The 14,409-nt window shown below is 36.9% G+C and overlaps 1 pseudogene; it reads left to right on the top strand.

Moving 5' to 3' along the window:
* The first annotated feature begins 11,372 nt into the window (after positions 1 to 11,372).
* Positions 11,373 to 13,037, top strand: LOC132644939 (bZIP transcription factor 53-like; annotated as a pseudogene).
* Positions 13,038 to 14,409: the final 1,372 nt, after the last annotated feature.

Below are 14,409 nucleotides of genomic sequence, written 5' to 3'. Positions count from 1 at the left end.
AGCCAACCATGTACATATTCAGTATTTTAGGGAGTAGCATAGCTTTATCGAGAAGGTGCAGACCACCTGAAACTACGTATGTCAACGTAAGGTAAGGATCGCTCCGCCCAGTTAGGACGATACCTTTAGACTATTGATTGGATCCTTTCATGTCATGCTCATGTCTCATACCCCTGCAAGGTATGGGATTGCTTTGCTTGCCAGGCCAGGTGCTAGACTCCACGTGCTCAAGTGGTGATTTCATGTTGTCGGTTATACTAAGGTTCTCCCACTTAAAATGATTTACTCATGTTATAGCTTTATCATGACAGATCATAATCATGTCCATGTTTCAGTTTAAGCTTATAATTACAGTTTCAGCTACGCAGTTACAGTTTCAGTTTCGTATTACTTCATGTATCCATGTTATTGATTTGGGTTGCCCATTCCTCGAGCACCCCACTTACTATTATTTCATTCAATTGCTTTATATACAAGTACAATTCCAGTGTATTTCCGTCCCTTTTGCCCGAGGCCTGCATTTCACGATGTTGGCATTGATTTACAGAATGATAGATCGGCTCGCTAGGATTATCTCGTATTAACTATTGGTGAGCCCTACTTCATTCGGGGGGTTATTGTTATTTCATGTTCAGGTCATGTTCGGTAGTAGAGGTATGCCGGGGGCCTTGTCCCGGTAAATTTAGTATTCAGATTCATGTTCAGAGGTTTCATGGACTAGTCAGTATGTCATGTTCGGTATTCAGTAATGTTTAGCCTTGTGGGCTACACAACCATGTTTCACACTATTTTCTGCTCTTATGTTTTAAACAGTATTTTCAGTATTATTATGAGGTCATATGTTTTATTCAGACTATTCATGTTTTACCTTATACTCGGTATCAATACATTTTCCATATTAATTCAGCAAGCCATGTGGTTCACTCAATCACACGCGGTCAGGCATCGAGTGTCGTGTTACATCCTGGCCCAGGTTCGGGGCGTGACATACTACTCCTTTTTTTCCAGACTGTTTTATCATGGTTTTTTCACTTTCGTTATTTTCATTTTCATACTGCTTTGAATTGTTTGTCCATATCTGACCTTTTTTGCCATGCTTTCTCTTGAGCCGAGGGTCTTTCGAAAACTGTCTCCTTACCTTTTAAGGTAGGGGTAAGGTCTGCATACACTTTAGCCTACCCACACCCCACATTGTGGGATTTCACTGGGGATGTTGTTATCTTTTATTAAAGTTTGACTTTAGGCTGCGAATTTATTTTGTCTTCCATAACCACGTGAGGCCTCTAAAAATACATTTTCACTTTTACTTGTCATTTTTAGCATATTAAGAGATGATTTTTTTTTCCTGTTTTACCCGTAGTATTAGTTACTTATTTCAAATCATTTTTCAAGTTCATTAAAAATATGCACGAATTAATATAGGTATCATGATAAATTATACATTTCATCTATTATTTCTTAAGGGGTGTGAAAAGTCCATAGTCGACAAGTAAAAATGAACGGAGGAAGTAAATCAAATCAAGCTAAACATAACACAAAATTTTACATTCAATTTTTATAGATTATTCAAGCATTTCCTCTTTTGTCTTTCCTATTCTCCTAAGTACCTTTTTGATCAACACTTGACATGTTTAGGAATGACGTGCACTCTTATATTTGTTTATGAAGATTTTAGGTGATATTTATGAAAATATAATTTGACTAGTATAATCGTTGTAAATTTTGGAATATTCCAACTTCATAAATTCTATGTGCTTAGATCTTTGAGAGAGATGAGAAAATGTTAATTTTCTACTATCTAGGGATAAGCACACAGGACGTCGACATGCCTGCTTGGCATTTTAGGGGCATTTCAGTTGAAATGGGCAATGTAATTGGCTGAAAGGGCCTCTTATGTAGCTAGAATATAGATATTTGAGTGAGTTGACCAAATTGCCCCTTACTTGTCTCAGCATACATCACCACATAATCCGAAAGCTTTTCAGGATAATTTCGGTATTTTGTAGATTTTCGAGCTTTAAAGATATTGTGCTAGCTTCCAATATATGTGTACTTTTTCGCCCTTGGACAAAATACCAGCCAATGTTTTACTTATTACGCGTGCCAGTCGAAAAGGCTGTACTTCAGCTTTCCTACACCTCTAGGTCCCATTTGCATTTGTTTAAATTTTCTTGAAAACTTGTGGACCCCAGGCTGCCACTAAAAGGACAAGTTATTACAAAGAGTTATAGGCAAGCAACGGTAAAGAAAAATGGATGCAAAATTGAAGCTGGGGTCCACAGGTTTTCAAGAAAATCCAAACAAATGCAAATGGGCCCTAGAGGTGTAGGAAAGCTGAAGTACAACCTTTTCGACTGGCACGCGTAATAAGTAAAACATTGGCTGGTTTTTTTGTCCAAGGTGAAAAAGTACATCTGTATTGCAAGCTAGTACAATATCTTTAAAGCTCGAGAGTTTACAAAATACCGAAATTATCCTGAAAAGCTTTTGGATTATGTGGTGATGTATGCTGAGATAAGCAAGGGGCAATTTGGTCAACTCGCTCAAATATCTATATTTAAGCTACAGTAAGATGCCTTTTCAGCCAATTACATTGCCCCATTTCGACAATGACTGAAATGCCCCTAAAATGCCAAGCAGGCGTGTCGACGCCCTGTCTGCTTATCCCATTTTATTAGATAGTATTAGAAGAAAAGTAAAAAGGGGAAGGAAACAAAAAAAAAAATGAAATGAGAAAAAAAATTGAATTCACTCTCCTTCTTTTGTTTTTCACTTTATGATTTGTTTTAGGAGACTATTATGGAAACTGATTCCTAATCTATGAAATTTAATTAAAGTTGACCAATTGCTACGACTGTTGAGGTAAATAATACTATTCAACTCTTTAAAAAAATCCTGAACCTTACTATCGCACGATGCTTTGCATCGGGATGCCAAAGAAAACTCCTTAAAAAATATCAAACTTTATGCTTCATGTTGATAACGAAGAAACAAAGATAAGATACAAATTTGAAAGCTTAAAACTTAACTCTTGATCTGTTTGAACTTAATAGAAGATATGAGTGAAGTGTCAGAAGCAGAATAATCCATAAATCTAAAACAATTTCAAGAGATAGCGGAGTTGTAGAAGTCTTCAGTTTTTTCATATGTTGGTGTCATTGTCACAAAAGTACCTCTCATGAAGAAACAAACATCTTATTCACTGATATATGATATCTCTCTTGGATTATAACGCTCTTGTTTCAGATCGCACATTGTATTACATAATTGTTCATCCATTTTCTCAAACATGAGAATGTTCCTAAAAAAATTAGTAAGAACAATTATCTCAAGAATAGAAGAAAGGAAATAATTAATTAAGAACAAAATGATAAATAGTGTAAATATGTAGTAAAAGAATATTTTGTAAATCTTCTATTTTAGGTTAGTATAGTTTGTATCCTAATAGGACATTGTAACTATGGTATATTTACCAACTCAATCAATGAGAATAATCACGGAATTAATCTCTTTCATGGTATCAGATACTAGGGTTTTTTTTTCTTCTCTTCCGCGGCCCTAATTCTCCGACTTCCTATACCCCTTTTCCCGACGTCTTCTTCTTCTTCGATTTCCGTCCACTTTCTTGCCTTCCATCAATGGCAGACACCAAGTTCCATCCTGCTTTGGCTGTCTCCAACATCAAGAATCACATCCCTATCATTCTTGAGATGGAAACGGATCATTATTCAGCTTGGGCCGAATTATTCAAGCTTCATGCCCGGTCTCACAGTGTCCTTTCCCACATTCTGCCGACCGGAAAGGAGAAGGCTCCTACCACCGACGACGAAAAGGAGTTGTGGTCCACTTTGGATGCCACGGTACTTCAATGGGTGTATGCAACCATCTCCACTGACTTATTGCATACGATCATCGAAGAAGATCTATCGGCAAAGGAGGCCTGGGATCGCCTCCGTAATCTTTTCAAGACAACAAAAACTCCCGTGCCGTTGCATTGGAACATGATTTCTCTCATGTCAAGATGCGGGATTTTCCAAACGCTTCGGCGTATTGCCAACGTCTCAAGACCTTGGCCGATCAACTCAAGAGTGTGGGGGCTCCGGTGACCGACAACCACCTCGTTCTCCAACTGGTGGCTGGACTCACCGAGGCGTACAAGAACGTGGGTACCTACATCCGCCAAAGTAAGCCTCTTCCACCATTCTCCGAAGCTCGGTCGAGTTTGTGCCTTGAGGAAAAGGCGTTGGCTGAAATGCATGATGACTCGCCCGCGGCTATGGTGGCTAATTCCAAACGTGAGTTTGATGACTCTACTCCTCTGGAAAATTCTGGTCGTTCTCACCATCATCGGGGCAAAAATAACAACAAAAACCGTGGCTCTAGCGGCGAGAATAATAACGGCGGTGGCCGTGGTTCTGGCGGCGGCAGTGGCAGCCGACGCCGTGGAGGACGTCCCTCAGGTGACCAGCAACAGTGGCAACAACCCTCCTCACCGTGGCAGTGGGGATGGATGCCTCAGTGGGCTCCCCCTTGCCCGTATCCTACCACGCAGTGGGCTCGGCCACAGCAGCAGTGGCAGCCACCATCTCCTTCGTCTGGCCCCAGGTCGCTGGCCCAACCTGGAATTTTGGGCTCGCGACCACAGCAGCAGGCGTATGAAGTCGCGGGCCCAATGACGCAATGGACTCCGACTGATATTGAATCGACCATGCACACGATGACGTTGAACCAACCCGATCAGAATTGGTATATGGATACCGACGCCACGTCCCATATGACATCCACAAAAGGTACTCTCTCGTCTTATTTTAATTTGAGCAATCGTAATACTGGCATTATTGTTGGTAATGGTAATTCAATTCCAATTCGAGGTTGTGGTCATGCTAAATTGCCTCCCCCGAACCCTCCTTTATTGTTAAACAATGTCCTTCATGCGCCAAAACTCATAAAGAATTTAATATCGGTTCGTAAATTTACTACTGATAACTCTGTAAGTGTTGAATTTGATCCTTATGGGTTTTCTGTGAAGGATTTCCGGACGGGGATGGCTCTCATGAGATGTCATAGTAGGGGTGCTCTTTATCCATTGTCCACCTTCAAATATCCCACCAATTCACCATCAACTTTTGCTGCCTTGTCTTCTACACGTCGGCATGATCGTTTGGGCCACCCGGGAGCTTCTATTTTGGATCTTCTTAGGCATAATAAAAGCATTGAATGTAATAGTTCTAGTTCATCTAGTATTTGTCATTCTTGCGTTCTTGGTAAACATGTTAAGTTGCCATTTGCTAGTTCTATTTCCGAAACTTTGTTTCCATTTGACATTATTCATAGTGATTTGTGGACTTCTCCAATTTTGAGTTCTATGGGGCATCGGTATTATATTCTGTTTTTGGATGATTTTACCAACTATTTGTGGACTTTCCCTTTGGCTAGAAAATCTGATGTTTACTCAAAATTCATGGATTTTAAGACCCATATTCTTACTCAATTTGAACGTCCTATCAAGAATGTCCAATGCGATAATGGGAGGGAATATACTAATAGTCAATTCGGAAAATTTTGTGCGTCCAATGGGATGTCTTTCCGTCTTTCGTGTCCTCATACATCCTCTCAAAATGGGAAAGCAGAAAGGAAAATTCGTTCACTAAATAATGTCATCCGGACTCTTCTTGCTCATGCCTCCATTCCTCCGTCTTTTTGGCATCATGCATTGCAAATGGCGACGTATCTCATTAATATTTTACCAAGTAAGCTATTGGGTCACAAATCACCTTTAGAGGTCCTTTACCAACGGAAACCATCTTATTCTCATCTCCGAGTCTTTGGGTGTTTATGTTATCCCCTTTTTCCATCTATTACTATTCACAAGTTGCACCCTCGGTCAACTCCATGTGTCTTTTTGGGATATCCACCAAACCATCGTGGCTACAAATGTTTTGATTTATCCTCAAATAAAATCATTATCTGTCGTCACATTTTATTTGATGAGACTCAATTTTCGTTTTCCAAAATCCATACTCCGACTCCCACCACTTATGACTTCCTTGATGATGGCCTCTCTCCTTACTTGATCCATCATATAGCCGCCAGCCCACCACCGCTGCCCTGTCCCCCTCCGTCGCTGCCCGTGACTCAGGCCCACGCCGACCCCTCCCTAACTAGGCAGCAGCCTCCATCGTCCTCTACGCAGGACCAGTCCGCCCCTCTCCCCCACCAGCTTGCCACCAGCCCACAAAACTCGACCATTCCTCCACCTGTCCAGCCCAATACCCACACTCGCATGGTCACTCGTAGTCAGCGCGGGATTTTCAAACCCAAGCACCCATTTAATCTACATGCGGCAGTTACCAAGTCCCCCATACCTCGTAAACCGTTGGATGCGCTACGTGACCTGAATTGGAAATTGGCCATGGATGATGAATATGATACTCTTATTAAAAATAAGACGTGGGATTTGGTACCCCGTCCACCTAATGTGAATGTTATTCGGTCTATGTGGATTTTTACTCATAAAGAAAAGTCTAATGGTGATTTTGAGAGGCATAAAGCCCGTCTTGTAGGTGATGGCAAAACACAGCAGGTTGGCATTGATTGTGGTGAGACTTTCAGTCCGGTCGTGAAGCCAGCAACAATCCGCACTGTCTTAAGTCTAGCTCTATCTAAACATTAGTCCATTCATCAGTTGGATGTCAAAAATGCATTTATTCATAGCGAGCTCAAGGAGACGGTTTATATGCATCAGCCTATGGGTTTTAGAGACCCATCTCGTCCCGATTATGTGTGTTTGTTGCGCAAGTCCTTATATGGGCTTAAACAGGCACCGAGAGCTTGGTATAAAAGATTTGCTGACTTTGTTTATTCCATTGGTTTTGCTAATAGCAGGTCTGACCACTCCTTGTTCATCTATCGCAAAGGGCACCACTTGGCTTACATTTTACTATATGTGGATGATATTATTCTTACTACTTCTTCAGATGCTCTCCACTGTTCTATTATGGACCTTCTTGGCTCAGAATTTGCTATGAAGGACTTAGGTCCTTTGAATTATTTTCTTGGCATTGCGGTGACCCGTCACAAGGGTGGTATGTTTCTATCACAACGAAGTTATGCTACAGACATTATTGAACGTGCAGGAATGTCATCGTGTAAGCCTTCTTCCACTCCGGTTGACACTAAACCGAAGGTCAGTGCCTCTTCTGGCGATCTGTTTGAAGATCCCACTCATTTCCGGAGTCTTGCAGGTGCTCTTCAGTATCTTACCTTCACCAAACCGGATATTTCTTATGCTGTACAACAGATTTGTCTTCATATGCATGCTCCACGAGATACGCATATGCTTGCTCTTAAGCGGATTATTCGGTATATTCAGGGTACTCTTGATCATGGTTTGCATCTCTACTCATCTTCAGTTACTGATTTGGTTTCATACACTGATGCTGATTGGGGGGATGTCCAGACACAAGACGCTCAACGTCGGGTTATTGCGTGTTTTTGGGAGATAATTTGATATCCTGGTCATCTAAGCGCCAACCTACTCTTTCCCGCTTCAGTGCGGAAGCAGAATATAGGGGGGTTGCTAATGTTGTCTCTGAATCATGCTGGATACGTAACCTACTCTTGGAACTACATTGTCCGGTCCCTAAGGCTACTTTGGTTTATTGTGATAATGTCAGTGCCATTTACCTGTCAGGAAATCCAGTCCAACATCAGCGCACCAAGCACATTGAGATGGATATACATTTTGTTCGTGAAAAGGTGGCGCGCGGCCACGTCCGTGTCTTTCATGTTCCGTCCCAATATCAGCTCGCCGATATTTTCACTAAAGGACTGCCACAGGTCTTATTTGAGGATTTTCGGGACAGTCTCAGTGGTCGTAAACCTCCCGTTTCGACTGCGGGGGTGTGATAAATAGTGTAAATATGTAGTAAAAGAATATTTTGTAAATCTTCTATTTTAGGTTAGTATAGTTTGTATCCTAATAGGACATTGTAACTATGGTATATTTACCAACTCAATCAATGAGAATAATCACGGAATTAATCTCTTTCACAAAATTAGGAGGAAAACGAATGGAAAATAGTACTATTTACATTTTGCATAACATGTATAGACTGCGGTGACCATTAACTACCAAACTAATTGAAGCCAATAAACTTTTGATCTTGCATCATTGTTGGAGACATAAAAGGGAGAGAAAAAAGCTTGGCGGCATCCCTGCAAAAGCTGCAAAGAGAGAGCTCAAGAATTGGGAAACATAGAATGTAACTCTTCCTACATGAAAGAGCCAACAAACAAACGTTACATTTATGTTTCACTGCCAAATTCCGTCTTTTGCCTGAAAATCATGGCATTAATACATATTAAAAAAAAATTAGGGAAGGGAAAGGGTACCAAAACAGCTACGGTATCCTCAAATTCCATATTGAAATCATAAAAAAGCCAAAAAAAAAAATAGAGGAGAAAAATTAAAAGTATATCACGATTTTGATTGAATGCACATGATCTCCTGACACAGTTGATTAGAAGATTAACCAATAGATATTATTCAGAAAGAAGGACCCCACTTACAGCTAGCATTAAATATGTAAATTTTTACTATTATAGAAACATGAGCTCGGAGGAGGAGGATCGTCGTCCGTCCTCCAACTCATTAAAAAAAAAAAAAAAACTCCATCACCTCCAAACTCATATAAAAAATAAAATAAAAAGGTGAATCCCACCACCTTCAAACTCATGTTAAAAAAAAAAGTAAACCCCATATTAAAAAAATCAAGCTATATCAAAACAAAAAAATATAAAAAAAAGTGCACCCTTTATTAAAAAATCAAACAATATTAATGTAATTCTCAAAGTATCTCCATAAAGTCAATAATGGTGGATTCATTGTCACATGCGTACCAACCCATTAGTGGGAGCAAATAAAATTATTGTACAGCAAAAAAAAAAGTGAATCCCATACTAAAAAAATCAAACAATACAATTTTTTTTAAAAAGTGGACCCCACTACCTCCAAACTCATGTAAAAAAAGGGTGGACCCCATATTGAAAAAACAAGTAATATAAAAAAAAAAATACACCCCATATTAAAAAATCGAACAATATTCATGTAATTCCCAAAGTATCCCCATTAAGTCAATAATGGTGGATTCATTGTCACATGCGAACCAACCCATTAGTGAGAGTACAGCAAAAACGTGAACCCCATATTATTGTTTTTCTTCAAAAGGTTAAGTAGCCAAACCATGCAATTTCCTTTCTTTTCTTATATTAGCCTGAGATCTAATCTAGATATTCAACTGTTGTATTTTTTATTCCGCCATGTCATTTATTTGTTATGTTTACTAAAATAAATATACTTAAAATATTTATATTTTAAAATAAGATAGAATTTAATTACTTTTTCATTTTTATTCTTACTCTAATAAATGTGAAAAGAGATTAATGTCGTAAAAGAAAAAATAATATTAAATAGATATCAAATAATAAATAAGGTAAATTAGTGACATTTCCTTAAAAAAAACATGCAAAAGACATGACAAGTAAAATGAGCTAAATCAAGAATATTTACCAAAAATTAAAAAATAGTAGTTCTTCGTTTAAATAGAAAATCAAATTTCTATTTTTTTTTTCAATTTGTTTTTATTACATAGGAGGTAGGGGAAGGGGAAATGGGGAGGAGATTACAACGTGGGGATTTGAACATTCACCAACAAGGTGAAAGTTCAGGTAGTCAACCAACTAAGCTACTAGATCCCTACAATTTCTACTTTGTTTCGTTTTAAACATGTAAAATTAATTTAATAAGTTGAATTAGAATTATTCAAATCAAAATTTGATAAAAAATAATAAGTATTGTTTAGGTCCAATCTACATACATTAATAATATAATGTTTTACACCTTTAAATTAATCGATTTAAAATTCAAAGTATCAACTAATGCTTAAAATTGCTGTTGTTTTGTCTCAAAAAGAGGAAAATAGTTTTCTTTTAAATAAATCTTCTCTTTTAAAAAGTATTAATAAATTTTTGCAAACTTTATATTCGTAGCAAACACTAATATAATAAAGTTTTGAATATGGAGCACAAACTACAATGTTATATTAATCGTGTTTTGAATATAGTGTGTGTGTATATATATATATATATTATCACTACCCAAACACAACTTCATATACATAGATACACTATAATTCAAACTATTGGGCCCGTGCGCAGCACGATCATACGCCATCTAGTAATACTAATAGGTACTAGTAAAGACAATGAAGAGGGTAATATAACATTGAGTAATTGCAAAAGAAATGACTTTTGAGATTTGGAATATGTACATTGACATTACATGGAGGGACTATAAAACACCCACCTACAAGTCATGTAGAGCACCCATTTACTTAAGATAAGTAACTTTTGAGTACTTTTAACATAACACATAAATGGAAAAAAATAGAAAAAAAAGGTGAAAAAAGATAATTAAGTTTCCAGGCCACAAAGAGGTGTCACATCACCTTGTGTATACCTAGTTTTATTATTTATATGGATATAGATATAACTATAACTGTTTACTCCTTATAAAGCGGATATTTTGCTAGACTAATAAGCTAGTACAAGTAGCTGTATATATCTATGACTTAGCTACACATTTGGTAAAAAACAAAGTGCTTATAAACGAAAATATGTCAAAAGTCATAAATTGATCACATCTAACATATAATTTTACATCTCATAATTGCTTTTGATTTGACAAAATCATACATTTTATGCCTAGTACTTTATTCTTCCATCCTTTTTAATGGTGCAACATGTTATAGAAATTCTAGATTCTTAGAAATCCTAAATTTTTACTTTGATCTCAATAATATTAAAATTTTGTGACAATTTCAATCATTCAAAACTATTCAGACATATTTAGTGATTGTAACATTAAAATAAATACACTTAATCATTAAAATTTAGATAATTGAGATTCAGTTTTAAAAAATAAACTGATTTAATTGTTGAGATATGAATAATTAAGATTTTGTTACAGATTTTAATCATTCAAATCTATTCAAATTATTTAGTGGTTGTAAGTTGTAACGTAAAAATAAACTCACTTACTGATTAAATTTAGATCATTAAGATTCAAATTTAAAAAATAAACTGATTTAATTGTTGAGACATGAATAATTAAAGATGAAAATTTCAACAAAGGAGGCCTTAATCGGCTTAAAGGACAACGAATTGGATTGGATGGTCAAAAAAATAAAAACGTTGCCCACAGAGAAAGAAGATACGGGGAAGATTCTTATGGATATACCCACAGTATTTCTTTTTTCGCTTAGCTGTCATCACTACTTTTTCAATTTACACGCCAATCACATTACCTGATTACACCTATCGCACTACATTTTTCTTTCATAAAACATTAAAATATTTGCCTGAATTTACGAAAAAACCTACTTCCTCTCCCTATATAAATCCCCTCTCACCCGCCTTTTAGACCTTCTTTTCGCCCACTTTCGGTTCTACATCTATAGGTACGTCTCTATTATTTCTCTCTCTTTGCCTTCATTATTTCCTTTTTTGTTTTTGTTCTCTTTCTTTTCTTTTTTCTTTTGTTTGTGTTTGAGGGTTTTTTTTTTCGTCTCTGTTGCTCTTGGTGGTACATGTGTTTGTTAAAATAATGAATTTTGGGTGGCTTGAGAGTTTTTGTAGAATTAGTCTTATTATGAGTAATCCTGAACCCTTTTTAGAATCAAATAGATCTAAAAGGATATATAAGATTCATATAGCCGATCATTCGGGTTAATTTTTTTTTATATTAGTAATTTTTATCTTTTGGGTTGATTGATACTCATGATATTGTTGAATTTGTTTATTTTTAGCAATTTTCCTAATACCTAGATGTTCTGTTTTCTGTTTTGCAGATTGATTTGCGTTTTAATTGTTGAAAGCACTGTTTGGATTTGGAGACCTACACAACAATCAAAGTATTACAAATTTGTTAATTATTTTTTGACCCATAGATTGTGGTTTCCCAAATAGTCTTTATGTTAGCTTCAATTTCTACATGACCCTTATGCGTCGAATTCGCATTATGCACTCTTTCTCCGTAGTATTCCTGTACTGGTTCTACGTGTTTTCATGAACTAGCCCCCCCTCAAGAACAATAATTCAAATATTCGTTAGCGCGCTTTAAGGTATTAGAACCACCAAATTTTGGTGATTCCAACAAGAACACGGTAGTTTACGTTACCCTTTCTTTGAATTCCTATTGTTGTTAAATTAACTTCCCATTGAACGAAACGAAACATGGCTTCGACTCAGCAACCAGCTAGTTCGGGCTCTGAGGGTCAGCGATATGCTGCTAATAATGATGAGAGAAAACGAAAGAGAATGGAGTCTAACCGTGAATCTGCAAGGCGGTCACGGATGAAGAAGCAGCAGCATTTGGAGGAGTTGATGAGCCAATTAACACAGCTGCAGAATCAGAACACTATTTGGCGCGAGAGGATCGATGCTGTTGGAATAAATTACCATGGCGTCGATGCGGAGAACAATGTGCTGAGGGCTCAAATGGCTGAACTGACTGAACGGTTGGATTCACTTAATTCGCTCACTCGTTTCTGGGCTGATGCTAATGGACTTGCAGTGGATATTCCTGAAATTCCGGATACTTTGCTTGAGCCCTGGCAGCTCCCTTGTCCGATTCAACACAACACAAGCTTCTGCTGATATGTTGGTAGTTTTGAGCATCCGCTTCGCACTTTTGAACTATCCTGATGTTTATCTGGGGTTCTTCTTGCTCGACCGAGATCCCTTCAATGGCTACTTTTTGTTTATTTGCAATGTGTGTCAGTAGTTCTTATTTGTACTAGCTTGGCTATTATTGATATTCCTGTGTTTTAGTTTTGGTGAGTTAGCTGTTTCTAGCATTGTTGCTCTAGTTTTTATACATAAATTCTACTAATGTGAACTAGATGACCCCTTTCTGTTTCTGTAAACATTGCTTTCTTCATTCAACAAGTTATGAGTAATTGTTTTTCTGCTTGTCACATTGATTGCTTGGATCTTTTTGGATGTTGATGCTATAGGTTGAGGTGTTTTACGAACAATTCTTTTTATGTTTTTCAATAGAACAATACACTTTAAAAAATGGAACATGGAGTTTATAATCACCACAGCCCTTCACTGTAGATAATCTTGTTCATCCAAGTCGACTGTAGTCTGTATGCAGGGGCGGATTTAAATAAAAAAAATACACTCTATAGAGGGTAGATTTTTTATGTTTATGTACATATATAAGTTTTGAATATTCTGAACAAATGCAAAAAGTTAGCTCAAGTGGTCCATGTGTTAAAAATCTCCCTGATTCTCGGGGACAACAATATTTTTTATGTTTAGTTTTTGTTGTTTTTTTCGAGACAAGAAAATAAGTAGAACTCAACTATTTCTTCTAAGAATTTTCAGCAAAAAGAGTTTACATCTGCCTGTTTTTGCGACAAAAGTAGTGCAACTTTAGCATGGATGCTTAACTTGTGGAAACTCATGCATAATTTCATACTTATTTCATCTCGGTGAGGTTATTAGCATGAGGGGGTGTGAATTTTCCTAGACGTGTCATCTGTTTCTTGAATCAAACGTATTTGCCATTTCAGTCATCTAGGACTGGGTACAAAGGAGGTATTATTAGTTACTTTGCTCTCCTTTTGTTTAATATTATGTGGTGGTGCTTAATTGAGCACGAAATTTAAGGGAAAAAAAAGAAAGAAAAACTTTCGGCATATATGCCAGAAGTTCTTACAAAGTTGTCTTAAATATGACATAATTTTTTATGGTTATAATTATAATAAAAAAATATAAATAGCTCATAGCTAACATAAATATTTATAATTTGTCGTTAAATAGGATCAATGACGGATAATTATTGTTTAGCGGCAGAAGTTGTTTGTCACTTTCTTGATTTTGTTTTCTTCATTAAGGGTGAACTGAGGTTTACAAAGTTGGGGCCTGCGTTAGCGCTGCACCTATCCAATTCTTCAACAAAATTTTCTATGTACTTATAAGTTCCAGAGTGTAACAAGTTAATCTCCTGTGCGGCATTTCTTCGAGCAGCCCGTGTGCATTTAATTAACTAAATTTTAACGTTAGTTCATCTTCTATTGGATTTGTTAACTGATTTTCCAATTGTATGCACTTAAAACAAACCTGCTCTTGTACGGGTATAAGTTGGTACTTATAATATCTTAGGAGTCTTTTTAAGTCATGTCCGTTAGACTTCGGCACTTTTATAACCCAAAAATTTTTTTGGAACCAAACTAACCCATTAAAAAAAAAAAAAAGAACCAAATTAGACTTCTATGCGTGAAACCCTTCCCTAAAACCTGACCCAACCTTTATTCTTTCTCTTATCAAACTCAAAAATTA

This window comes from Lycium barbarum, chromosome 6 (assembly GCF_019175385.1).
Source record: "Lycium barbarum isolate Lr01 chromosome 6, ASM1917538v2, whole genome shotgun sequence".
Classification (NCBI taxonomy): domain Eukaryota; kingdom Viridiplantae; phylum Streptophyta; class Magnoliopsida; order Solanales; family Solanaceae; genus Lycium; species Lycium barbarum.
Note: the sequence above shows the minus strand (reverse complement) of the source record. Positions and strands in the feature narration are given on the sequence as shown.